This window comes from Papio anubis, chromosome 6 (assembly GCF_008728515.1).
Source record: "Papio anubis isolate 15944 chromosome 6, Panubis1.0, whole genome shotgun sequence".
Lineage (NCBI taxonomy): Eukaryota > Metazoa > Chordata > Mammalia > Primates > Cercopithecidae > Papio > Papio anubis.
In genome coordinates, this window is record NC_044981.1 from 123,289,313 (window position 1) to 123,316,043 (window position 26,731).

Here is a 26,731-nt window from a genome sequence, read left to right on the forward strand (position 1 = left end):
TCAATATTTTTATGGAGGAAGAGGCCCACAAAGGCAAAAGCAAAGTAAGTGAACCACTTACCACCAGCCACGAAAGTCATAATGCAGTGTTGACAGTTGTGTGAGCTGGAATCCAGTGAGCAAGAAAATAACATCAGGAAGAAGAAGTACAGAAAATTCCCAAACACTAGCGCCCTATGTTTGGAAAAGAAATCTGTCTCTTTTGGGTGAGGACAAAGAAGTTCCCATATCCTACTCATTCTCCTGCCCCCACCCCAGCAACAATGCAATTCATAGAACATTCTGTGCCCTATCACATTCATTACATCTAGGGGATCCATTCACTCGTCAGAGATCACCTGGCTACTTAGGCATCCTCGTTTCTGTTTCTATTGTTCAGTGGTCAAGCTCTTCTTCCCTTTCAGCGTACGTAGTACCTAGTCTGTTGAGGGTGCTTTAAAACGTTTAAAGAATGACAATGATCAATTTCTCCTACTTTTTTTAGCTTTTGAATCAAACATTTGGAAACACGGAATTTTCATGCTGCAGTCTATGTATTAATTATGAAATAACTCTCATCATTGGAATATTCTAAATGAAGAAAATAGAAAAGGAGTTATGTCTTTCTGTTATTTTTCACCAAACACAGTACACTGGGGCTTATAAATACACTTTATCAAATCCCTCTGTGCAAGTAGTCCCGAGTGCTCCCCCTACCAACCCTGCACCATGAGAGAATGAATAAATGAATATCTAACAGGGCCCACACAATACCCACGAGATAATCGGCATTCTGAAAGTGTCTGAAGATATCATGTATGATAGACACCAAAGAGTGACCCTGTGCATTTCACTCCTGAATTACTGGTTGGCAGAAATGGCTGAGCAACACAAACAGATCTGAGAAGGACAAAACAGATAAATTCAGAAAACAGGGTCAGTGTGATTAGTAGACGTCAGAAATGATACTTTTCTGTCCCCCACCCCCTTCTGATTTATGCAGGACACTGTTTCTGATTTCCTTTGTTTTTCAACCCCAATATATTCCAGCTCCAGTATTCATTACAAATGGCCACACTGTTTACTGAAGGCTGGTGTGTCAGTTGTTGAAGGAAGAAGGGACCCAAGTAGTGCCTGTCTCCAGAAGCCCAATTTCTAACCCCTTTGGGGTTCCAGCCTCCTAGCGAGTAGATGAAGACTGCCAAAGGTTGATCTCCAAATTGAGTTTCTCCAAGGCCAGCTTGCAGAGGCCTGGCAATCAGAAGAGGATACTAAAGGAGCATCCCAACGACAGACACACTGAAAATAATTATCCTGATCCACAAACACCCACAAAGCTATGAGAATGGTCTTATAAGCAAAGTCTGCTTTAATACAAACATAAGTATTATACATTACAGTCTATTGTAAATTGGTTGTAATTTTCTCCTGACACTTTCTGAATTAAACTAGTTAGTATACGAAAAATAATAATAATAATAAAATAATAATAATAACAAATGCCACAAAGCAAAAAGCAAACTCGGTGTCTGAAGGTTAATGATTGCTCATGAAAGCCACAGAAATAAATTATCTGCCTAGGGACACTGTCACATGATCAGCACAAAAGCTGCAACAGCCAAAAATGTTTATGTAGAGGAAAAAAACACTGTCAGCGTCACAGAACCCTTCCCCCAACAGCTAAATTCAAGTCCTGAGCCAGCCAGCTGCTCCTGACTGCTTACATTAAACTAATTTGTGCTGCTACATTGCAGCTGCTTAATTTTTAGTCTGAACTTTATCACCAATAAGTGTTACAATAACAAGCGATATGATGGTATCTCTGAAGAAATATCCATCAACCCCCAAACAATGACAGCCTCACAAGAGTAGACTGCAGAAAAACAAATTTAAAAAACAAAAAAAAAAAAAGAAAGGAAGAAAGAAAGAAAATTACCCCCACACTGCCTCTTTAAAAGGGGGGAGGGGCAAACTTAGTGGGAAAGGCTTTAAAATGCTGCTTTGTTCCAAAGGCCGTTCTGCAATGATGAAGGGGGATGATTGAAAAGGTTAGTAGCAGGGGAAGAGTTAAGAAGTAAGATGTGCTTTTGCTAAAAGGGGGTGATTTGCAAGGTGAGAGCCTTAGAAGGGGGAAGGCAGTTTCCTCACAACAATGCAATCGGTACTTTCTCTCTTGCTCACCGTCCTCCAAAACGCTATGCAAACCCAAACTGCAGCCTGGGCGGTAATTTCAGAGTTGCCCCAAACATTATTCTTTGGCCAGCCGGGCACTGGAGCTTACAATATTCCGTGTTGTTCCCCATGTTTTCCTGTGTTATTTTCCTAGCTCAGTGTAAATGCAGAAACTCTTCTTTGGACAGAAACAGACACTGACCTGAACTGGTTTAAATTCCTGCCAAATATGCAGGCACTGTTTTTGCTACATTTTGGAATTTGGCTTAGACCATGTGTCAGGCATTTATTTGTACTCAGAACTAGAATGGAGACCTAACAACTTCAAAAAATAAAAGTTGTTGTTTTTTTTTTTTAAGTATTAAGAATGACCTGAAAGTTTTCTATTATTAATTAGTTTGAATACGATTCATGTTTTTAGTTGAGATATCTCATTACACACTCTCCTGTTTACTGCAGGGAAAATTCAGTTTCACCCTGCTCGGTAATTACAAAAACAATTCCTTTGAAAGCAAGGGAAGAACACCCATGTCAGCTATTTACAGCATTTTAAAAATTCCGTGGTTTTCAGAATTAAGGTTCAAAGTGAATGTTATTTATGTTGAGTAATAAAGTAGTTTTTCTTGCACAGATATACTAAATGCAAAAAGAAATGTTTACATGGGAATGATTTTCCCAGGAGTGGGAAGGGGGTTGGGGAGGTGGAGGTTTGGGCCCACCCTAGGTTTTTCAACTTGACACCTTTACATCTTACGGTCCCAGCCCAGGTCCTAGCAGATTTCTTTTTTCAGAGAGCTGGTAAATCACGCTACGGAACTGACTCAGAGTGCCACGGGGCATGGCCTTGTTTCATGGGTTTCTATTGATGATCCTCCACCATGGCGGGGCAACTGTGTTTGCAAGAGCCCTCCAGGAGAGGATCCCAGGGGAAGTAGATGGATGAGGAGTCCCTGGAGCCCATCAGGATTACTCTTCCCCTCCCCCTCTCTGGTGCCAAATGGGTCACTTGCACAGTGCAAGGCTTTCTCTCCACAGGGCTCAGCGTGATACCTCCGTCTGCTGTTGGCAAAGCTTTAAGACTGCTGGGAACTCAGACGAAAGCATCCTCAGGCTTGGAGGTGTGGCAGGGTGTAACTAGAATGAGTGCAACTTTTTAAAAGGCACCTAACCATATAGGCAGGCTAGGAAGGCCGCAAGAGGGAAGGGCAGCCGAGGGGAGGGTCGCTCAACAGCAGCTTGCTCTTCTTAATGATAGAATTAGCAGCAGTGTTTGGTTGCTCTTGAACAGAGTAAAAGACCTTAATAGGCCAGACGTCCCATTAAAACCTCAATAGTGAAATTAGAAATTAACTTGATGGAATGTGACAGCCTATCTTACCTATCTATTCTTTCAGAGCTGGACTAAATTAGTCTAACTAGGACACTTGAAGGCTTGTGAATCAGTTCACACGATCAGTGTGAAGAACGGGTATGAAGACCCAGATGCTGGTGTGTGCGTGTGCGTATAAGCCCCAACAGGTATGAATTCAGAAGCAGTGGATATGCGGGTACTCTTCACTCTCAAGCAAGACCCACATGACAGAAAGTTCTTGCTACCAGCCAGGAATGACCTCATAGGGTTGAGCAGTTTGAATTGGCTACTTTCCTGAAAATCTCTAGAAACAAATCCTTTTCGACATAGCCTTTTCCAGAACAGCACCAAATTAGAGTAAACGCCACAAATCCTGAATTAGAATCGTAATTTCGAAAAGCGGCTATTTTTATTCTTGTGGGCTCCATAAGCAGCAAGGCACTCTGGTCACCGGTTCCTTCATCACGTCTCTGAACTTCCCTCAATCTAGCTTTGCTTTTTAGCTAAAAATCAAACCTTTCTGGCATCTAATTGTTGGAGAAGTGGAAACAGTTAATGGAGTATGCAACGGGGTATGTTGTAATTTCCAGTTCACAGCATTAACGCTTGTAGTCATGAGCTTGAAATGTAGCATTTTTCACAGAGGGAAAGTGTGGAAAGCATATATATGACTAAGAAGTACAAATGTTGTTTTGCATTTTTGCTTACATATGAGAGCACAGGCCAAATTATAGAGTAACAAAAGTCAGATATATAATTGTCTTTCATAGCATTTTTCTTCATAGAATTATAAATGACTTATCTAAAATTAAAACCACCATTACTATTAATATTTTTATATAAATATGAAGCATTTTTCCTCCTAATATCTTATGTGACTTTACAGATTATCAAAAGAGATAATGCACATGAAAGTGTTTTGTCAACTATGGATGCTATTTGAACATAAGGATTATTGACATTGTTATCACATCTGTCTCCAAATTTTTTTTTTTTAAGGCAGAGTCTTGCTGTGTCACCCAGGCTGGAGTGCAGTGGCGAGATCTTGGCTCACTGCAAGTTCCGCCTCCCGGGTTCACGCCATTCTCCTGCCTCAGCCTCCCAAGTAGCTGGGACTACAGGCGCCCACCACCACGCCTGGCTAATTTTTTATATTTTTAGTAGAGATGAGATTTCACCATGTTAGCCAGGATGGTCTCGATCTCCTGACCTCATGATTCACCCGCCTCGGCCTCCCAAAAGTGCTGAGATTACAGGCGTGAGCCACTGCGCCCAGCCTCTCTCCAAATTTTAACCAGTAAAATTCTATTCTAAGTGCTGGGTGCAGTGGCTCACACCTGTAATCCCAGCACCTTTGGAGGTTGAGATGGGAGGATTGCTTGAACCCAGGAGTTTGAGACCAGCCTGGACAACACAGGGAGATCCCATCTCTACAAAAAAAAAAAAATTAAATAGCTAGTCATGGTGGCACGTGCCTGCCACTCCTACTTGGGAGGCTGAGGCAGGAGAATTGCTTGAACCTGAAAGACGGAGGATGCAGTGAGCCAAGGTCGCAGAACCTGGGAGGCAGAGATTGCAGTGAGCCAAGATCAGGCCACTGCACTCCATCCTGGGTAACAGAATGAGGCTCCTTTTGAAACAAACACATAAACAAATAAAAAATCTATTCTATCTTTTATTTGAAGATAGGTAAACAAAGGTATATTGACTGCAAAATCTTCCAAGAAACAGAACTAAAAGACAAAAATCTTGTAACAATTCTTCACTCAATTAGAATGTATTGTCTGTTTACTGTGTGTGTAGTAACGGGGCAATCCTGATGTCATGCAACTGAAGACACACTCTGAATAACTTCTTCCTTCTCAAAATATATATCTCCACCCATGTATAGTGCCCTCCCATTCAAAAATCAGGAAACTACACAACAGAATGAGAGGCCAGTATCTCTGAAATCCCTCAGCTGGCATGCACCCAGCTATGCTAGATCCAGAGCGGTGAACGGTGGGGGAGATTTGGACAGAGCGACTCCTACCCAGGGCAGACCTATCCGTGAGGCTCACCTGACGTCGTGCTCAGAGGCCATGATACTTTTAGGTGCCCATGAAAATGTTTTAATTACTTTTAAAATCTGAAGAAAAAAAGGAACTTCTAGGTCAAAGAAAGATTTATTTATTTATTTATTTATTTGTTTCTAGACGGAGCGTTGCTCTGTCACCCAGGCTGGAGTACAGTGGCGCAATCTCGGCTCACTGTAAGCTCCGCCTTCCAGGTTCAAACAGTTCTCTGCCTCAGCCTCCCTAGTAGCTGGGATTACAGGCACCAGCCACCACATCCGGCTAATTTTTTTGTATTTTTAGTAGAGATGGGGTTTCACCACCTTGGCCAGGCTGATCTTGAACTCCTGACCTCGTGATCCACCTGCCTCAGCCTCCTAGTACTGAGATTTCAGGCGTGAGCCACCACGCCCGGCCTAGAAAGCTTTTTTAATATATACCATATTCATCTTTATACCAACATGATCATAAAATACAATTTTTTACTTTTTCACTGGGGGAAAGAGCCCATGAAGGCAAAACATGGCTGGGTTAGTTTCCTATTACTGCTGTTACAAGTTCCTACACACTTGGTGACTTCATTATCTTACAGTTCTGGCGGTCAGAAGTCCGAAATGGGTCTTACACGACCAAAATCCAGAAGTCGACAGGGAGGAAGAACTGAGGATCCTACATCCTGTTAGGGAGCAGCGAGAGCACTGCAGTAAGACATAACCCTCCTTTGCCTCTCTATGTCCTCTGCCCCATGCTGCTTATGTCCTTATTGAAGTTAAGAGTCCGGCTGTCATTGAGAACCTCTGGTACTGCACCATTTGATGAAGGGCTATGAAAAACTCCCCTGAGAACAGCAATGCACACTGATCCTACCAGCTTATTCACTTTAGAATACACTCTCTAAAGCCAATACTAATGGCTGTAGACAAGTGGGGCAGGATTGTCAAGATACCGCTACCCAGTTCTTTCTACAGAACTGGTCTCTACAGAACTGTCTGGTTCTCTGAGGTCACAGCAGTATAATCTTAAGGTGACCATTAAAATTTGATTGACACATTTTCAGGATTTAAAGTAAAATTAAAAGAATGTAGAAGGCAGCTGTTTATGGCACTGTAATAGATAGCCATGTTTACGAAAACAAATTCAAGTTGAGCAATGATCCGGCAGATTTTGTTTGCCAGGGAGGACCATTGAACCAATGGGACCCACATTTTTCCCACTTCAAGAGGTTTTTTTTCTCTCAGTGACATTATGTAACTGACTCAGATCTCATTTTTCCTTTACATACCCAGACAACCCCAGAGATGCTGAGACCCCAGAGATTTCACTTTTTATCAGATATTTGGCACAAAGAAACACTTTTGCAGTCTATAGTTTAAACTAACCAACTGTCTGGGACACTTTTGTGATTGTAGGTGCTAATTTCAACTCTCTGGTAACCCATTCCTCAGTATTACCATTCTACAAAATGGATGTAGTGATAATAAACTAAGTCATGAAATTGTTTATGAGGAATAACCACTGATGGGATTATATGGCACTTTACACACATAAAATCCTAAGTAGTCCAAGCAATCAAAAGTAACATTTCCCAGTGACATCTCCATAAAAGCCACTTTCTTCTGAACAAATACAAACTTTCCAGAGATGTCTAAGCCACAGAACTGCACAGGCAGATGGGAAATGTAAACCCTACAGAGAAACAGAGAAATGAAACGAAATCTGCATTTGAACATTGGAGTTTTATCACAATTGCAATACATCTAACAGTCTTCCTTGTTTTAGTTACTATATGTTATTTTTCTTACCATAATGAAGAAAAGATATCACAGAAAATGATGTTAAAGCAGGCCTAACATACACTTGCTGAGTTTTCTGGTGAAAGATTATGTTTTCAAAAAACTTCTCCAAGGGAAATTCTTTGAAGTGTTTTTACTGCCATTTGATGGGTTAAAATTTTGTTATTTGCATTATTTTGAAATGTCTTTGTACTCTAAAGCCTGGTAAAAGGATGCATAATTGTGGAAAACAATTTAATAAATAAGAGAAAACTAACAGTAACAATATAAAATACATATGGAATTCCTGACTCCAAAGAATTGAAATGGGGAGAGGGTGATTAAAATGAAGAGAAAAGTTGACAAGTGGAATTTCAAGCAGTTTTATTTTTAATGGGAAAAAAAATTCTTCACCATTAATGTGTAATCTGCACAAAGACAAGGTTAAAAAAAAAAGAAAGAGCAGAGTCAGGAAGGTCAGGGTGTTACATCGGATTTGTGCAGAGAAATTATATAATAACACTTTGGATAGATAACTTAAGTGAAACTGGAATAATGACATCCTGAATATTGTTTGGCCACAAACAGTAGAAATTTCTCCCTTTGTAATGCCTTCCACCTCATCCTTGCAAAACAGGATAGGGAACGGAGCAAACTCTGAACAGCAGAAAACTACATCCAACCACCAACAGCAAAGAAGAGAAAAGAAACCATGAAGTGGGCTTATATTACTCCAAAATATTCTTTGACATTCCCTAGATTTTTTTTTTTACATTTTGCTACTGTACTTGCCCAACCATGCTGGGGTGTTATGCTATTTTAGACATGAGTTAACAGGTCTCTTTACATACACACATTTCCACATTCCAGTGAGACCTATTATATCCTTTTCCTCCCTACCCCACCCTTGCAGTGCACACACACACACCGCTCTCTCTCCTTCTCCACCCACACAGTACCATCCCCCTCTAGTATTTTTTATTTGTTGTTCAACACTTCCCCATTACTGAATGTTTCCAAGGCCATGCAAATCCACATGCCTGAGAAAGCTTTTCTACCATATGACACGGTTGATTCTGCAAAATAAAACAGCTGTAGACAGAGAGCAGGTAAAACAGAACAAATGGCAAAAAGAAAAAGGAAGAGGCTTTGACTTGGCTGGTAATTGAGAGGGTGGGAATAGACCTCAGGGGATCTTGTAACCCTTGCTACTCAATATGCAATCTATGGACCCATAGCATCAGCTGGGAGCTTGTTAAAAATGCAGAGTCTCAGCTAGGCACAGTGGCTACAACTATAATCTCAGCACTTTGGAAGGTTAAGGCAGGAGGATTTCTTTTCTTTTCTTTTTTTTTTTTTTGAGATGGAGTCTCGCTCTTGTCGCCCAGGCGTGTGCCACCATGTCTGGCTAATTTTTAAATTCTTTGTAGAGATGGGGTTTCTCTATGTTGCCCAGGCAGGTCTCAAACTCCTGGGCTCAAGAGATCCTCCTGGGGTGCAGTGTACACTATTGTGTGTTGCAGTGCGCACACACACACCACTCTCTCTCCTTCTCTACCCACACAGTACCATCCCCCTCTAGTATTTTTTATTTGTTGTTCAACACTTCCCCATTACTGAATGTTTCCAAGGCCATGCAAATCCACATGCCTGAGAAAGCTTTTCTACCATATGACATGGTTGATTCTGCAAAATAAAACAGCTGTAGACAGAGAGCAGGTAAAACAGAACAAATGGCAAAAAAAAAGGAAGAGGCTTTGGCTTGGCTGGTAATTGAGAGGGTGGGAATTGAGAGGGTGCAGTGACGGGATATCAGCTCCCTGCAACTTCCACCTCCTGGGTTCAAGTGATTTTCATGCCTCAGCCTCCTGAGTAGCTGGGATTACAAGCGCCCGCCACCATGCCCAGCTAATTTTTGTACTTTTATTATAGACGGGGTTTCCCCATGTTGGTCTCGAACTCCTGACCTCAGGTGATCTGCCAACCTCAGCCTCCCAAAGATTACAGGCATGACCCACCGCGTCCAGCAGATTTCTTTATTATTATTATTATTATTATTATTATTTCAATAGTTTGGGGGAAATAGGTGGTGTTTGGTTACATGGATAAGTTCTTTGGTAGTGATTTTTGAGATTTTGGTACACCCGTCACCTGAATAGTGTACACTGCACCCCAGGAGGATCTCTTGAGCCCAGGAGTTTGAGACCTGCCTGGGCAACATAGAGAAACCCCATCTCTACAAAGAATTTAAAAATTAGCCAGACATGGTGGCACACACCTGTAGTCCCAACTCCTCGGGAGGCTGAGGTGAGAGGGTCACTTGGGCCCGGGAGTTCAACACCAGCCTGGGCAACATAGTGAGACCCCCCATCTCCAGAAAAGAAAAATGCCTACTCTGCATCAGACCTACTGAATGCACATTAAAGACAGAGAAACATTTCACTGTGTCAGTCTCCACTGAAGGCACTTGTCAATGATTTAAATATCTATATCCAATGGGGAGAAAACTCATAACTTCCCTTGGTACATATTCCAAGAACTATTAGCCTAAGTAATCAAGATGCAACTACACTCCTCGCCCTTCACCCATCAGCTTTCTCATAATTTATTGGATTTTTTTTTTTTTTTTTTTTTTTTGCTGTATGTGCAGATTCCTATTCTCCCAACAATTTCATGGCAATGTAAGGTAACTACAGTCTGGTTGGATGAGATGGCTCACACCTGTAATCTCAGCACTTTGGGAGGCTGAGGCGGGCAGATCATTTGAGGTCAGGAGTTCAAGACCAATCTGGCCAACATGGTGAAACCCAGTGTCTACTAAAAATTCAAAAAAAGAAAAGAAATAGCTGGCCATCATGCCACATACCTGTAATCCCACTTACTCAGTAGGCTGAGGCAGGGGAATAGCTTGAACCAGGGAGGTGGAGGTCACAGTGAGCCGAGATTGCTCCACTGCACTCCAGCCTGGGCGACAGAGTGAGACCCTTTCTCAAAAAAAAAAAAAAAAAAAAAGGATAACTACAGTCTAAAATGGTGGGATTTGGAACAAAGACCTAAGGCCCCAATACTCTCTACCCACTCAGATATTTAATACTGTGATAGGTGCTTCATCCTCTATCACACCCAGTGAAACCTTACAGAGAGAGAGAAGGGTAAGAATAGTATTACTCTCCCAGAGGCATTTTTATTTGAGTAAAAGAAATGACTGAATCTATAGTATTTGGCAGAAGAAAAGAAATTTTATTTTTTCCTTTTTATACCAAGAAGTTGGGCTGGAGGATGTTCCCTTTATCAGGTCTTACAAGCCTTGTTCATAAGGCCAGCCCTGCCTTCACTGCAGAGGCAGACGGTTATTTTTTAAGCATCACTTGGAAGTTTGTTGGAAAGTGCTTCCTAGGTCTTAGAAATAATGGAAAACAAGACATGAAGGATCAGAGCAGAATTATGTGAAGTCACCTTTAAAAAGAAAGAATTGCTCTGTTAAAAAAATGACTGTACCCTAAAGGGGGCTCATTGCCACGGAAAGATGGTAAAGGAAGACTTTCAGAGGCAAACAATGGTAGGACCCATCCAGGCGCTCTGGGAATGTCCGCTCCATTATCAGACTTCGAGGTTGATCGAGCTTTTTTGGGTCAACTGAAAATTCATTCTTTTAGTAGAGATGAATGCAAAACATGCTGCTAGACCTTAACAATTTCTGGTACTGTTGGCAAGATTATTCCAAATGCTGTTTAGATGTTTCAAGCCAACTTAACCTGATGCCACCATACATCTGATGTATCTAAATCCTACTTTTCAGATTCTGCCCTTTGAAACAAATTTGAAGTATGGGTTGACTTGCCTTAAAGTTTGAGTACTCAAGGAAAGGGCTAATCATGGAGGTTCCAGTATTCTGGTTCTTAATGCCATAACTTCTCACAGTCAATAAATGGGTTGACTTTCTAAATTATACATCAATCTTAAAAGCTGGGTTAATGTGAGTCACCCCACTGAGAAAGGAACACTTGCTCAAAATGCTGACACATCAGCATTCTGGGCCTACAAGCCTTGGGACTAAAGACAAACTATGATAAGTTAATCAAAGCCCAAATGGCTGCTCTGTGAAGCTTCTCCAGAGATAATCCTGGGCCCCTTAGTTTGTGGTTACCATACTATTATGAAAATGGGATTACAAATAAATCTCTAAGGTCTGTGGTTCATGAAACATTCAGGACTCTGTTTTGTTTTTTTTGTGTGTGTGGTTTTGTTGTTGTTGTTGTTGTTGTTGAGACAGAGTTTTGCTCATGTCACTCAGGCTGGAGTGCAATGGTACAATCTTGGCTCACTGCAACCTCCACCTCCCAGGTTCAAGTGATTCTCCTGTCTCAGCCTCCCCAGTAGCTGGGATTACGGGCTCCTGCAACCACGCCTAGCTAATTTTGTATTTCTAGTAGAGACAGGGTTTCATCATGTTGGTCAGGTTGGTCTCGAACCCCCGACCTCAGGTGATCTGCCTGCCTCGGCCTCCCAAAGTGCTGGGATTACAGGCATGAGCCACCGCACCTAGGACTCTTTAGAAATATTTACTTACTACCCCACAAAATGCTGGAAATACCATGGGAATGTCAAAGCACAATCATACAGTCATCAAGGGGAAATTTTCGCCTAACTATTTTTCAACAAATATTTTCTGTGTTTCTCCCATGTGCCTGGCACTGTGAGTAATTGCGAGAACACTTTGAATGGGGAAATAGACAAGCAAGAATTCATAATGCAATGCGCTAGTGCAATAACAGAAGAACAGGGCAGTTTTCTAAATTGTGTTTGAGTTGATACCTAAAGCGGAAGAAGGATTTGGCCACGTTGGTGATCTAGAGAAACTGACTGATCTGCAAAATAAAATGGCTGAAACCATAAAGCAGTTAAAACAGAATGAATGGCAAGGAGAAGAAACAACCATGACTCCTCTAGTAATTAAGAGATAAGATGAACATAGATCCTGTAGCCCTTGCTACTGAAATGTGGTCTGTGGACCAGCAGCATCAGCTGAGATCTTATTAGAAATACAGATAGTCTTTTTTTTTTTTTTGAGACAGAGTCTCACTCTATCGCCAGGCTGGAGTGCAGTGGCTCAATCTTGGCTCACTGCAACCTCCGCCTCCTGGGTTCAAGCTATTCTCCTGCCTCAGCCTCCTGAGTAGCTGGGACGACAGGCATGCACCATCACCCAGATGGTCGCCAGGGCGTGGTGGCGCATGCCTGTAATCCCAGCACTTTGGGAGGCCGAGGCGGGCAGATCACCTAAGGTCAGGAGTTCAAGACCAGTCTGGCCAACATGGTGAAACCCCCATCTCTACTGAAAATACAAAAATTAGCCAGGCGTGGTGGTGGGCACCTGTAATCCCAGCTACTCAGGAGGCTGAGGCAGGAGAATTGCTTGAGCCAGGGAGGTTGCAGTGAGCCAAGATCACACCATTCCACTCCAGTCTGGGTGACAGAGTGAGAGTCCGTCTCCAAAAAAAAGGGGAAAAGAAATACAGATGGTCCCCAATTGATGATGGTTCTCCTTAGGATTTTTCAACTTTACGATAGTACAAAAGCAACATGCGTTCTGTTCGCTCCTTTATTGATGATGAAGTTAAGTCTGGAGAAATCTATTGTAAATTGAAAAAATTATAAATTGATGAGTTTATCTGGATGTAACCCCATTGTCAGTTGAGGAGTGTCTGAATAGAATTTACAGCCCCATCTGAATCAGAATCAATATTGTGGCATGTTTAGAGAACTACATGTCTTTCCATATTATTAGATGGTAAAGTCATTAAAAAATAGCCAGAGATAAACCTAAAAAGTAAGAGGGCTAGATTGTGAAGAGTCATATTTGCCATACAAAGGGGTAAGTTCGGCCGGGCGTGGTGGCTCACATCTGTAATCCCAGCACTTTGGTAGGCCTAGGCAGGCAGATCACTTGAGGTCAGGAGTCTGAGACCAAGACCAGCCTGGCCAATGTGGTGAAACCCTGTCTCTACTAAAAATACAAAAATTAGCCAGGCGTGGTGGCACACACCTATAATCCCAGCTACTTGGGAGGCTGAGGCAGGAGAATCTCTTGAACCCAGGAGGCAGAGGCTGCAGTGAGATGAGATCGCACCACTGCACTCCAGCCTGGGTGACAGAGAGAGACTCTGCCTCAAAAAAAAAATATATATATATATATATATATATATATACACATATACCTATATATAGGGGTAAGTTTAAGAATTGCAGAGTGGAGAGAGAACGGATTTTTATATTCAACATGTCTCTAATAGCAGGCTGAACACTTCTCAGGCTTTTGGCTAGGATTAAGCGTAACAGCAGGGTGAAGAATGGATTCAACCTAAGACAAGTTTATTAGTTCTAACCAAAAAAAATGAAAAAAGTGGAATTAAGGCAGATCCAGTACGAGTTTTTTGAGAGGCAGACAGGACAAGAACTAATGACTGATTCATCTAAAGAGTAAGGGAGAGGAAGGAGAAGACTAAGATTCTTGTTTCTCACTTGGATACCTACCTGGATGATGCTGCTGGTCATACAGCAGCAGGGAAAAAAATTGGAGGGAAAATAGGCAATGGGGTCAGAATGGTCTCTTCCAGACATGTTGAATATGAGGAACTTTGTACACAACTATGTAAAAAGAGCTATTTATATATTTGGACCAAAGGAGTTAAATATTTGAAGCAAAGCTAAGGAAAGTTACAGAAATGGAGACCTAGAAATCACTGACACAGAGAATAATTGATGCCATAGACAAAGATATTATTTAATATTTGCCAAGAAGGCTGTGAAAAGTGAGAAGAGAATCTTCCTCCTGCTTATTTCTGCACAAAGTTCTCTCCTCTTTCCCTTACTGCCCCCCAACAAAAATTCTGGTGTACCGTTGTCATTGCTGGTGAAGAGCAACTAGTTTCTGAAATTTTTTGTGACATTTCTAATTATCTCTGAACATATCTGTCCAAAATTCCACTTCATTATGGTTATACCTTGGATCAGATGATTGTATGTGAATCTGATTTTAAAATGCATACCTATAATTTCTGAAAATTAGTGTATTTTCCACTCTCAGAAATATGTGCATTTTGCAAGGTCATTTACCTAGTTGTTATGTTTAGAGCAATAGCCAAAGATACGTAATTCCCTGGTAATTTCTAACACCCATGGTTCACCAATATCAGGCATTTTGGGAAACAGACGAACTTTGTGCTGATCCTCCTACCACACTGCTACATAGAATGCTACTAGTTCTCTTCCCACTTTCTCTCCCAACAAAAGGCTCATTAAAACCAGGAATAAAGTGACATGATGTCTTGGATTGTATCTAAAATAATCCAGTGGAGTTCAAATGGAGAGAGAAAGGGGTTAGATAGGAATATATATGAAAACAAGACTGATCATGAGTTGATTATGGTTGAAGTTAGATGAATAATATTGGAGTTATTTTTGTGTATGTTTGAAATTTCCATAATAAAAAGTTTTCTTAAAAAAAAAAAAAGAAATGATGATCAGCGATTGACTCTAACTTCTTGCTCAGGACCAGATTTCTAAGGACAGGGCAGGACACAAAGTAAATAATAGTTTATCTTTGGATTGATCAATACTCTCAAACTATCAGTTTTTGCTTAAGGCGTTTTTGTCATTCCAATTAATCTAACATCATTCAACACATTCATTAACATTATACTTACTACATCTTCCAAATCATAATTAATAGAAATAAGACCAAGTGTTTTATGGTGGTATAAATCATTGGGAAAACCTTCTCAATTATATAGTTGATGAAAGCAATAAATGATAATAATTCTGCAAATTCACCTCAAGATGATCCTCAACAGATCCACAAGGTTCGTTTATTTAATTTAAATTCCTACATAGTACATTGAAATGTCTTCAATATTTCAAAAGCCAAAGTTAGAAAAATAAAAGTATAATGACAGTTATGTCTCATTTAGCTTTCAACCTATTGTTGGGGGGGGGTTGGGGGAAAAAGATATTTTTACAAGAAATATTTACAAATAGAGCCACAAAGTCTCTCACTTAGTTCACCAATTAGAAACAAATCAGAAAATACATTTTTAAAAACGTTGACTTGGGCCGGGCGCGGTGGCTCAAGCCTGTAATCCCAGCACTTTGGGAGGCCGAGACGGGCGGATCATGAGGTCAGGAGATCGAGACCATCCTGGCTAACACGGTGAAACCCCGTCTCTATTAAGAAATACAAAAAACTAGCTGGGCGAGGTGGCGGGCGCCTGTGGTCCCAGCTACTCGGGAGGCTGAGGCCGGAGAATGGCGTGAACCCGGGAGGCGGAGCTTGCAGTGAGCTGAGATCCGGCCACTGCACTCCAGCCTGGGTGACAGAGCGAGACTCCGTCTAAAAAAAAAAAAAAAAAAAACGTTGACTTTCTGAGCGCACATAACGAAAATTTCTAACATCAAGTGAGTAAAGAAATATGTGTTTATTTTTGATGCCATACTATGTTGCTAAAATAATAGAGATAAAGAATTAACTGAACCAGAGATGTTATACATTGTTGTGAAAAGGATTCTTGAGTCTAAAAAGGTAGAGAAATAATTAATGCTGTGATTCAATCCATGTTGATATTCTTACCCTCAATACATGTATGCAATTATAAATATATATATTTTTGTTGTTGTTGTTGTTGTTGTTGTTGTTGTTGTTGTTGAGACAGAGTCTTGCTTGGTCACCCAGGCTGGAGTGCATGACGTGATATTGGCTCACTGCAACCTCTGCCTCCCGGGTTCAAGCAATTCTCCTGCCTCAGCCTCCCAAGTAGCTGGGATTACAGGCATCCACCACCATACTTGGCTGATTTTTGTATTTAGTAGAGATGGGGTTTCACCATGTTGGCTAGGCTGGTCTCAAACTCCTGACCTCACCTGATCCTCCAGCCTCGGCCTCCCAAAGTGCTGGGATCACAGGCATGAGCCACTAAGCCTGGCCTAACAAACATTTATAAACATCTACCACAGGCCAGGTACTTTCTAGGCACTGGAAACAGAGTGGTGAATGAAAGAGACCAAGCAGCTAGCATAACCTTACATTCTAGCAGGAGAGACAAGCACAAATGAAGGCATAGAAATGTACTATGCGAGTAGTGATAGGTGCAAAGAAGAGAAATTAAATGGAGTAATGGAGATGAAGAGATGGAGAGGAGGCACAGGCCACCTATTTTAGTGGCTTCTCAAGAGCACGTTGCTCCACAGTTTTTAGGTTTTCCTCTAGCTATAAATGTTTAAATGGTTGGCACCCACCTGTTTTAGTTTCTCAGAGTAGCAAATGATCTAGTTAATCTCCTAAGGTTCCTTTCTACCCTATCACTTTATTATCAACAACTTCACAATTAACCACATTATGAACAACTCTGTTTTTAGAAATTTGTTCAAAATTTAATATTTATGGAATTCTAACAGTTTCATGGTCCATCTTCCCTAATTCTCTTTTCATTCTAACAGATTCTTTCTCTGTTCCCTGTCCCCCCAGCCACACAAATTACTGACATGGATCATAAGTCAGGTATTCAATGTGGAAATGCATTAATAATGTGTTTATACTGAAAAAGCTACACAAATTGTTCAATAATTTCACTACTCACGTCCCAGATTCTCCCTGCAGAAGCTCCTGACATATCACAACCTGGCCACAAATTAGTGGACTGGGGTCAACTTCTGAGTCGAGGTCCAGACTGGTCATCAACTCATGGGAACACCAGCACCAAACCTCTGCCCTAAACCGGGTGCCTTAAACCAGTTCTCATGGGATACTATCTCACGGGAAATTTAAATCTGAGGCTCACAAGTATGTCAGCAAATACAAAGCACTGTGGAAATAAGTGTGCAGTCCACGCCATGAAGCAATAGAAGCAGAGTGTAATGAGAAGGCACATTCTATGGAGAATGAAAGTGAAGAGAGAATTGCACTATGGAGAAAAAGCAGGTAGACTGGGCATGATGACTCACGCCTGTAATTCCAACACTTTTGGAGGCTGGGAGGGTGGATCACTTGAGGCCAGGAGTTCGAGACCAGCCTGTACAACACAGTGAAACCTGTCTCTACCAAAAAATACAAAAATTAGCCAAGTATGGTGGTGTGCGCCTATAGTCCTAGCTACTTGGGAGGCTGAGGCATGAGAATCTCTTGAACCTGAGAAGCAGAGGTTGCAATGAGCAGGATATCATGCCATTGCACTCCAGCCTGGGCGACAGAGTGAGACTCTGTCTCAAAAAAAAAAAAAAAAAAAAAAAAAGCAGGTAGAGGAGTTTTGTCCCAAGAATAGCCTCCTCCTCTCAGCCTCCTTGAAGCATCACTGTATGGCACATGCCAGGAACTTTCCCGAGATAAGTCCTCCTTACTTCCCCTGGGTTTATTCTTACTTAAAAGCCTGTCAACTGAGGTTACCTGACAGTTACAAAGCAGGATTAAAACTACATTTAATGAAGTTTACCATCATCATTTATGCAACAAAATGACCCTCTTAGTCTGGCTGATGAGGCCACTTATCAATAACATATTCCAAAGGCTCATTGTATGCAGAGCATTCCAGAAAACATAAATGGCACAGGAACATTGTGATCCTATGAAAGGGAAATTAATAAATAGTAGCACTCTGGATAAAGTTTTACAGGAAGTTTAGCATGAAGAATTGCATGATTGCAATACAGTCATGATTAAGAGCACACACTCTGGACCTCTAGACTGCCAGTGTTTGGTTTCCAGCCCCCCAGTTAAAAGCTGTTTAATTTTGAGCAGATAACTCCAATCTTTCTACACTTCAGCATTTTCATTTGTAAAATTGAGAATATTAATAGTTCTGCGGCAGAAAGTATTGCAATAATTAAATGAGTAATATACGTAAAATGCTTATTGTTACACGAATAGCTTATGATAATGAAAAGGATGGAATCTACAAGTACAAATATTGTGAATGATAAAAAGAAAAAGATTGGGCCAGGCACAGTGGCTCATGCCTGTAATCCCAGCACTTTGGGAGGCCGAGGCAGGTGGATCATGAGGTCAGGAGATCAAGACCATCCTGGCCAAAATGGTGAAACCCCATCGCTACAGGAAAAAAAAAAAAAAAAAATACAATTAGCTGGGTGTGGTGGCGCGTGCCTGTAATCCCAGCTACTCGGGAGACCGAGACAGGAAAATGGCGTGAACCCAGGAGTCGGAGGTTGCAGTGAGCTGAGATCTCACCACTGCACTCCAGTCTGGCGACAGAGTGAGACTCCGTCTCAAAAAAGAAAAAGAAAAAGATTGTTTCAATGATATATTTATCCTCTACATTGATGCTAGTGTTTTACCATGCATAAAGGCTCCTCAACAAGACTATAAACTCTGGAAAATTCAGGACCACGTTTAGTTGGCATGTTGGGAACTTGGGAACTGTCACAGTTTCTAGCACATAGTAGGTGCCCAGTAGTATTTGTTAAATTAACAACTGGCTAATCTAAGCCCACTTGTATATCCTTGTCAATATACTCAATTATATACTCAATAGTACAATCCTGTCTCACATTTATTTTTACTTTTTGTTATTCACATTTGGTTTTATCTATTTACCTTGCCACTTCATTTATCTCTTGATACATAACTCTCCTTGACAATAGTGCAAGGGGATTCAAACTTACTGTGACCATATTCCTGCTTGGTAAAACATCAAGCCCTAATAATAGAAGTCTTTTCTATCTATTCTTTAAGTGTAAACACTTTATCGCATGTATGCTTCATTCTAGATTCTGACAGAAACAGAGTAGGAAAACTGTGGCTCACCCAAGACCCAGTCTTTCCCCAGGTTTCCCACAGATGAGCTCTGAATCTGTTATAATTGACTCACCACGACCTGCATGCATACATTTAATTCCTCATGGCATCCTTAGATCTTTTTTGCCACATCCTTTTGCTCTGACTCTAAGAGGAAGCCAACCATCTCTTCACTGGCCTGTGCCACAGATGCCTTCCATGTCAATACCATCTGTGATCCCGACGGAAATGATAGTTAAAATTTGTTGCATCTGTTATTGAGCCTATCTTTGTAGTAGGAGTAATGAAATTTGGCTTCTAAACTAATTCATCTTTATGCAGATAGCCCAAACTAACCTGCAATTAAAACACTGAAAGTAGACACAACTGGGAGATACAAAATAAATGTGGGAAAGTTCTCTTTCAATAAAGAAGCATGATTATTTTGAGAAACATCAACTCCAAGCACTATAAGCTAGTAGAAATTAAAATTATGGGAAAATAGAATTTTGCCGATAGACTTGAAATTGTGAAAATAAGTAGAGTGTTTGATAACCTGAAATAAACTCTTTCTAAAGCACTATTTTTATAATGGAACCAGGGGTAGCTATTATTTTGTTATTATTTTAATTGTTTGTGAACATATGGGATAAAGAAAAGGAACATAAATGTGATTGCAGCTAAAGTATACCTGAGTCAATTAAATTTATGTTCTAAAGAAGCATAAGAATGATGATTCTGTCACTCAGAATTGAAGAGGTTTAATGTACATTGTAAATTAGTAATGTTTAAGATTTTCAGATAGTGTGTATATTGATTAAATAAGACATTGAGAGATTTCAAATGGCCAAAAAGTATAATTGTCTTTATGTATATCAAAATATATTTTTGAAATTTCTGAATTTCTCAATCATATAAACAGTAAACATCTAGCCCTAGAAGAAAATGTAATCCTGTTTTACTTAGTTGGACGTACTTTTTCATACACAAGAACATTTCGCTGGTTTTCCAGTGATCACACAAGTGACTGGTGATAGTTGGACGAGAGCCCCAGCGCCCCACACTTCTTCCAGGCCCCTGTGAGTTCACCCTGCACTCAACAGAGTATAGACAGTTTAACGAGTTAGCCAGAAAATCCTGGGAAATCTGTCTCAGTGTAGACTATTCAAAGCTGGTATGCATCATTGTAATTTGCTAACAGTGAATATTGATTCTGCCACAAAGATAAATTAACGAATTGGCTGGGTACAGTGGCTCACGCCTGTAATCCCAGCACTTTGGGAGGCCCAGACAGGTGGATCACAAGGTCAGGAGATAGAGACCATCCTGGCTAACACAGTGAAATCCCGTCTCTACTAAAAATACAAAAAAATTAGCCGGGCGTGGTGGGTGCCTGTAGTCCCAGCTACTCGGGAGGCAGAGGCAGGAGAATGGCGTGAACCCGGGAGGCAGAACTTGCAGTGAGCCTAGATGACACCACTGCACTCCAGCCTGGGTGACAGAGCGAGACTCCATCTCAAATAAATAAATAAATAAAAAGGAATTTTCCCAAACAAAGATTCAAGAGATAATTCTTTAGTAAAGAGATAACTTAATGGCTTTAGTTTCATGGATTAATTTATCTTAAATTATGAAGATTACAGAATAAGACATTTTTAGGGCCACTTCACATAGATGAATCAAAAATTCAATCTTGAGAAGTACAAACAAAAGCAAAAATTAAATGCTATTCCAGAGAAACATATTTCGAGTCTTACCCTACCGTATTGGTTGCTCAGGGTTGCATAGGTATAAAGCAGGATGAAAATTTTATTTAAAGAAGTTTTACCAGCATGATTTATACAGTAACATGGCCATCTATGGAAGGAGCATCGCTCTGGGGTTAGGTTGCCTGGATTCATATTCAGGCTCTATAATTGCCTAGGTGCACACCTCAAGCAACCTGCTTAATCTCTCCCAGTTCCCTCATACAGAAAAAAGTGTAAAATAATATCTACTTCTAAGGATTATTGTGTGGGTTAAAAAGCTAGTGTAGACTGGGCACGGTGCGTCACATCTGTAATCCCATCATTTTGGGAGGCCGAGGCGGGTGGATCACGAGGTCAGGAGATCAAGACCATCCTGGCTAACACGGTGAAACCCCATCTCTACTAAAAATATAAAAAATTAGCCGGGCTTGGTGGCGGTGCCTGTAGTCCCAGCTACTCGGGAGGCTGAGGCAGGAGAATGGCATGAACCCAGGAGGTGGAGCTTGCAGTGAGCCGAGATTGAGCCTCTGCACTCCAACCTGGGCGACAGAGCGAGACTCCGTCTCAAAAAAAAAAAAAAAAAAGCTAGTGTATAAAGTGTTTAGAACAGTCTGGTGCATACTAAATGCTCAATAAATATTGAGTTGCTGTTATTGTTTTTATTAGTGCTAAGTAAGTAGGTCATCAATAACATATATTCATGCACTGTGAATACTTTAGAAGACACTGGATTTTCCAAAGGAAAAATATGACTTACCAAGAAGATTATGATGCAGTGGAAGAAGAAAGAAAAATACAAATATAACTGATAAAAACAAAAATGTAAATAGTACAATAAAGTCTAAGTGGAATAATGTAAACAAATGTTACAAGTGTTAATAATTATTATAATTACCCCACTACTATCCATTAGTGATCAATAATTTAGTAAATTGTGCGTAAGTTCACACTTTTACTGTCAAGACAATGGATTTTTTTAAAACAGGTGGCTGTAAAATTCTAAGTAACTTTGAATCCAAACAACATATTTTAAAAGCAACTACTGATTACTTAGTATGAAAAAAGAACATTTACCTCAAACAGTAGCTAACATATCTTCATAAAACACTCAACCCATTCCTTTTAAAACAGGGATGCCAGCATTGTTAATCTTGTTCTACACATTCTAGTCAATGCAATAAGACATGAAATGGAAATAAGAGTTATAGCTATTATCATTCATAAATGATGCTATGGTCTACTTAGAACTTTCAGGGAATACATTGAAAAACTATTATAATAGAACTAATAAGAAAGTCACCTAATATGATCGAAAACAAAGTACAGGCCGGGCGCGGTGGCTCAAGCCTGTAATCCCAGCACTTTGGGAGGCCGAGGCGGGCGGATCACGAGGTCAGGAGATCGAGACCATCCTGGCTAACACGGTGAAACCCCGTCTCTACTAAAAATACAAAAAACTAGCCGGGCGTGGTGGCGGGCGCCTGTAGTCCCAGCTACTCGGAGGCTGAGGCAGGAGAATGGCCTGAACCTGGGAGGCGGAGCTTGCAGTGAGCCGAGATCGCGCCACTGCACTCCAGCCTGGGTGACACAGCGCGAGACTCCGTCTCAAAAAAAAAAAAAAAAAAAAAAGAAAACAAAGTACATACCCCCAAAATCAGTACCTTCTTAAATAATGCCAGCAATAGCAGTAAATGTAAGGATAAACAAATTCTTTTCATAATTGCAGTTTAAAAAAATGTTAAATGCCTAGAAATAACTTAGAAAAGGATAGGACTTCTGTATTTCCCCACCTCACACACACACAAAACACCTGCAACAACTTATTGAGAGACAAAAGAAAACTTGAATAAAGTTCATATACCATATTCTTAGATGAGAGACTAAGTATTATCAAAATACCTACTTTCTGTGCATTCATTTATCATTTCCAGTCAATTATAATAAAAACATCAGTGAAGTTTTCTCAAAGTTGGCAAGGTGATTATAGTGTCCTCTGGAAGGATAAGGCCAGATTTCACTTGGATTTAAGGAAATTAGAAAACATGTCTTATATATCCAAGCTTATGAAGCAAGGGTCATGCACATACATATATGAGTAAGAAAAGCCCGGAAGAAAATTATTTTAGGCATGTTTATCTCTGGATGATGGGATTATGGGTAGATTTTTGCTGTTGTTGTCCTCCTGCATTTGACAAAATCTTTACAGTAACTACTCTATCTATCTGTCTCTTGTTTGTTTGTTTTTGTTTTTGAGATGGAGTTTCACTCTCCTTGCCCAGGCTGGAGTGCAGTGCCACGTTCTCAGTTCACTGCAACCTCTGCCTCTCAGGTTGAAGCGAATCTCCTGCCTCAGCCTCCCAAGTAGCTGGGATTACAGTCACCCACCACCACGCCCAGCTAATTTTTGTATTTTTAGTAGAGACAGGATTTCACTGTGTTAGCCAGGATGGTCTCGAACTACTGACCTCAGGAGATGAACCCTCCTCGGCCTCCCAAAGTGCTGGGATTACAGGCGTGAACTACTGCACCCAACCTACTTATCGATTTTAGAATTAGAGATAATATACCTTTTTAAGAGAAAAAAGGAAATGAAAGAAATAAAGGAATAGCTTGGACTTTGCAAGCAAAGATGATAATTTTGCCATGATCAGTAAAAACTGTACTGATCCACTGAAAATCCACTTATGAGGCCTTTAAGCATATCATTATTAAATCCTGTGTTGAGGCGAGGTAATCACACAGGTGTAATCTATTAAACTTGTTAATTATTAACTTGTTAATCTGTTTTTGTTAACTATTAGCCTGTTAATTATTTATTTAAAAAAAAAAAACAAAAAAAAAACATTTAATGCCCTCTACCAGAATTTGGCAATCAAGAAGAAGAAAATGACTAGAAATGGGAAAACCACTGAGGTGTGCAAAAACTGAAGATGCCTTTTGAGGAGAAGAATGCACGTGGGTAGTTGAGGCACAAGAGAGCACTCAGGCAGACAATGAGTTGTGAGGTGGCTGCCAATGAGAAAGAAGAGATTTTGCGGAGTCTGTGCTAGCCCTGGGTCAAGATTCTCAAGGTTCCTTACTCAATTTGAATCCATTTTACAAAGATTGAGAGAAGTCTCCTGTGACCTCAGCACACTATCAGATGCTGTAATGGCCACAAAAGCAATGTAAAACAGGGTCCTTGGCCGGGTGCAGTGGCTCACGCCTGTAATCCCAACACTTTGGGAGGCTGAGGCAGGCAGATCACCTGAGGTCAGGAGTTCGAGCCCAGGCTGGCCAACATGGTGAAACCCCAACTCCACTAAAAATAAAAAATTAGCTGGGTGTGGTGGCACATGCCTGTAGTCCCAGCTACTTGGGAGGCTGAGGCAGGAGACTCACTTGAACCCAAGGGGCCGAGGTTGCAGTGAGCCGAGATCATACCACTGCACTCCAGCCTGGGTGACAGAGTGAGACTTTGCCTCAAGGAAAAAAAAAAAAAACAAACCATGGCCCTTGCTCTCCAGGACCTTTCAGTCTGGTTGTGAAGGCAAGATAACACATGAACAATTTGAAAACAAGACAAAAGAATAAATAGATTAAGTGCCCATATGAGAGGCTCAGAGAATTGGTGTAATAGAAGGCCATTGAAGGATAAAATTTAGGGGCCAGAGTAGAAAGAGGAATGTTCATGCCCCAGGAAACATGTTGTGACTTGTAAGTTCAGCCCTACATCCTCCATTCCCTCTTTGATGTTGCACAAGAATCACAAGTCCTATAGGCAAGCCTGTCTCCAAACTAGAAGTCAGCCCTTAGAAGTAGCCCATCTATTGAACAATAGCTTGGTCTCAAATTACATTTGTCTTTTTCTTATATCAAGGATTAATCATACCACTTTTCCCTGACACCACCCTTATATTTTCTAAATTCATCAAGCTGATATACCAAGATGTTTTTATACTAAAGAGAATTTATCCAAGCTGTGATAGTATAAGGGACTTGAGAGAAACCTTGGTCTAAACAGCTTTGAATCGCATACAAAAAAACAATGTGGGCGATGATCCAGTATGAGAGCATGCTTTTCACATAGACTACTCTTGAGATCCATGTCAATATCAGATTGCATCAAAAATTTCAAAGGGAATTGGATTATCCTGTTGTCTTTGATTGAGATTCAGAGGCAAATGGAATTCAGGGTGAGGTATAAAGAGATAAGGCCTTTGTTTTTGAAGAGATACCAAGGCCTTAAAGTGCTCAGAGATCATTCCAACAGAGAGGAGTTCAAATTATGAAGGAATTTAGCCTAACGCACACAATTCCATTGGATCCCACAGATAAACATGACATATAACAACCAGTAGTAGGTTGACGTAATAAAATCACAGTACAACTCATTACTTCAAGTTTTTTGTTATGTCATATGAAAACCAAAAATCTGTAGGAATTGGTACATTTTTTTTTTTTTTTACAATGAATTACTTTATTTTTATTTTTTTTTTTTTTTGAGACGGAGTCTCGCGCTGTCGCCCAGGCTGGAGTGCAGTGGCCGGATCTCAGCTCACTGCAAGCTCCGCCTCCCGGGTTCACGCCATTCTCCGGCCTCAGCCTCCCGAGTAGCTGGGACTACAGGCGCTGCCACCTCGCCCGGCTATTTTTTGTATTTCTTAGTAGAGACGGGGTTTCACCGTGTTAGCCAGGATGGTCTCGATCTCCTGACCTCGTGATCCGCCCGTCTCGGCCTCCCAAAGTGCTGGGATTACAGGCATGAGCCACCGCGCCCGGCCCACAATGAATTACTTTAATCATCCAAGATATTTCTGGAGCATAATGAAATATAAGCCAGAGTTGGAATTTATGCATTCCCTGCATAGAGATACTTGGTCTCATATTCTGTCCTTGTATCAGGCAAGAACACTGAACATAAAACACACTTAAAATGCACCTCAGCTTCTTTGGTAGAATTTCTTTGGCACCTGTTAAATTTTAAAGGGCTCTGTGAAAAGCATTTTCTTAACCATCCACTGGCTCTTGATTCATTCATGTGCAGAGAAACACTCTGAAAGTTTAAAATTGAAAGTGCATTACTTACCAAAAATTTTTCTCTGGCATTTGTTCTCACATGTCCTTGTTACAGGCCTATTCATAAGTGAACAGCCTATTTGGAATCCTTATGGTCCAGAATCATGAAGATCTCATACTGTCAGTTGTTTGGATAAATAAATATGATTGGATCTCATCATGCATTTATAATAAATTTTATGTCAAGTCCATGGTAATTTAGGTTCCAATTCTAAATAGTGGAAACTGAATCTTACAGCTCTGTCCGTGTGATTGAAATAACCAGATCTCCATTCACTCTGTTATTTCAATCACTTATTTACTGATGAGTTTCACTGAACAGATAATTGTGCAGACAAAAGACAAAATGTTGATAAAATTCAAAGTACCAAACTACATGCCTCAGAAAAGTTGACGGCTTATACAGGGTTGCTTAAAACCATACACAACAACCGACAATCCTCCCCTGTGGGCCGCACCCTTCACTCTTGGGCATCATTATATAAATTGCCCTTTCCTAAAATGCTCTTCTCTTCTTCACCTGCTGATCGCTTCAGGAGCCACCACCTCCAGGATGTCTTCTCTGATTGTGAGATGCAGAGACTGAGCTCCTGAACACTTTCTTTCTTTCTTTCTTTCTTTTTTTTGAGATGGAGTCTCACTCTGTCACCCAGGATGGAGTGCAGTGGCGCAATCTTGGCTTACTGCAAACTCCACCTCCTGGGTTCAAGCAAGTCTCCTGCCTCAGCCTCCCGAGTAACTGGGACTACAGGCACTGCCACCACACTTGGCTAATTTTTGTAGTTTTGGTTGAGATGGGGTTTCACTATGTTGGCCAG

General features: G+C 40.8%; 2 long non-coding RNA genes across 3 annotated transcripts in view; one reads left to right on the top strand and one right to left on the bottom strand.

Annotated features, from left to right (window-relative positions):
* Positions 1-1,768: 1,768 nt before the first annotated feature.
* The window catches only part of LOC101021721, a 37,686-nt gene continuing 12,723 nt past the window's right edge, over positions 1,769-26,731 (top strand). The window contains exons 1-3 of one of the 2 annotated variants that reach the window (XR_646411.4): positions 1,769-2,027; positions 3,546-3,669; positions 6,149-6,259. This is a non-coding gene — a long non-coding RNA (uncharacterized LOC101021721). Of the gene's footprint in view, positions 2,028-2,589; positions 3,270-3,545; positions 3,670-6,148; positions 6,260-26,731 lie in introns of those variants that run through there. The other variant, XR_646412.4, reaches the window with a different exon arrangement.
* Positions 21,957-26,731, bottom strand: part of LOC103883990 — a 40,824-nt gene continuing 36,049 nt past the window's right edge. Inside the window, exon 3 of the long non-coding RNA XR_001902111.3 lies at positions 21,957-22,020. This is a non-coding gene — a long non-coding RNA (uncharacterized LOC103883990). The remainder of the gene's footprint in view (positions 22,021-26,731) is intronic.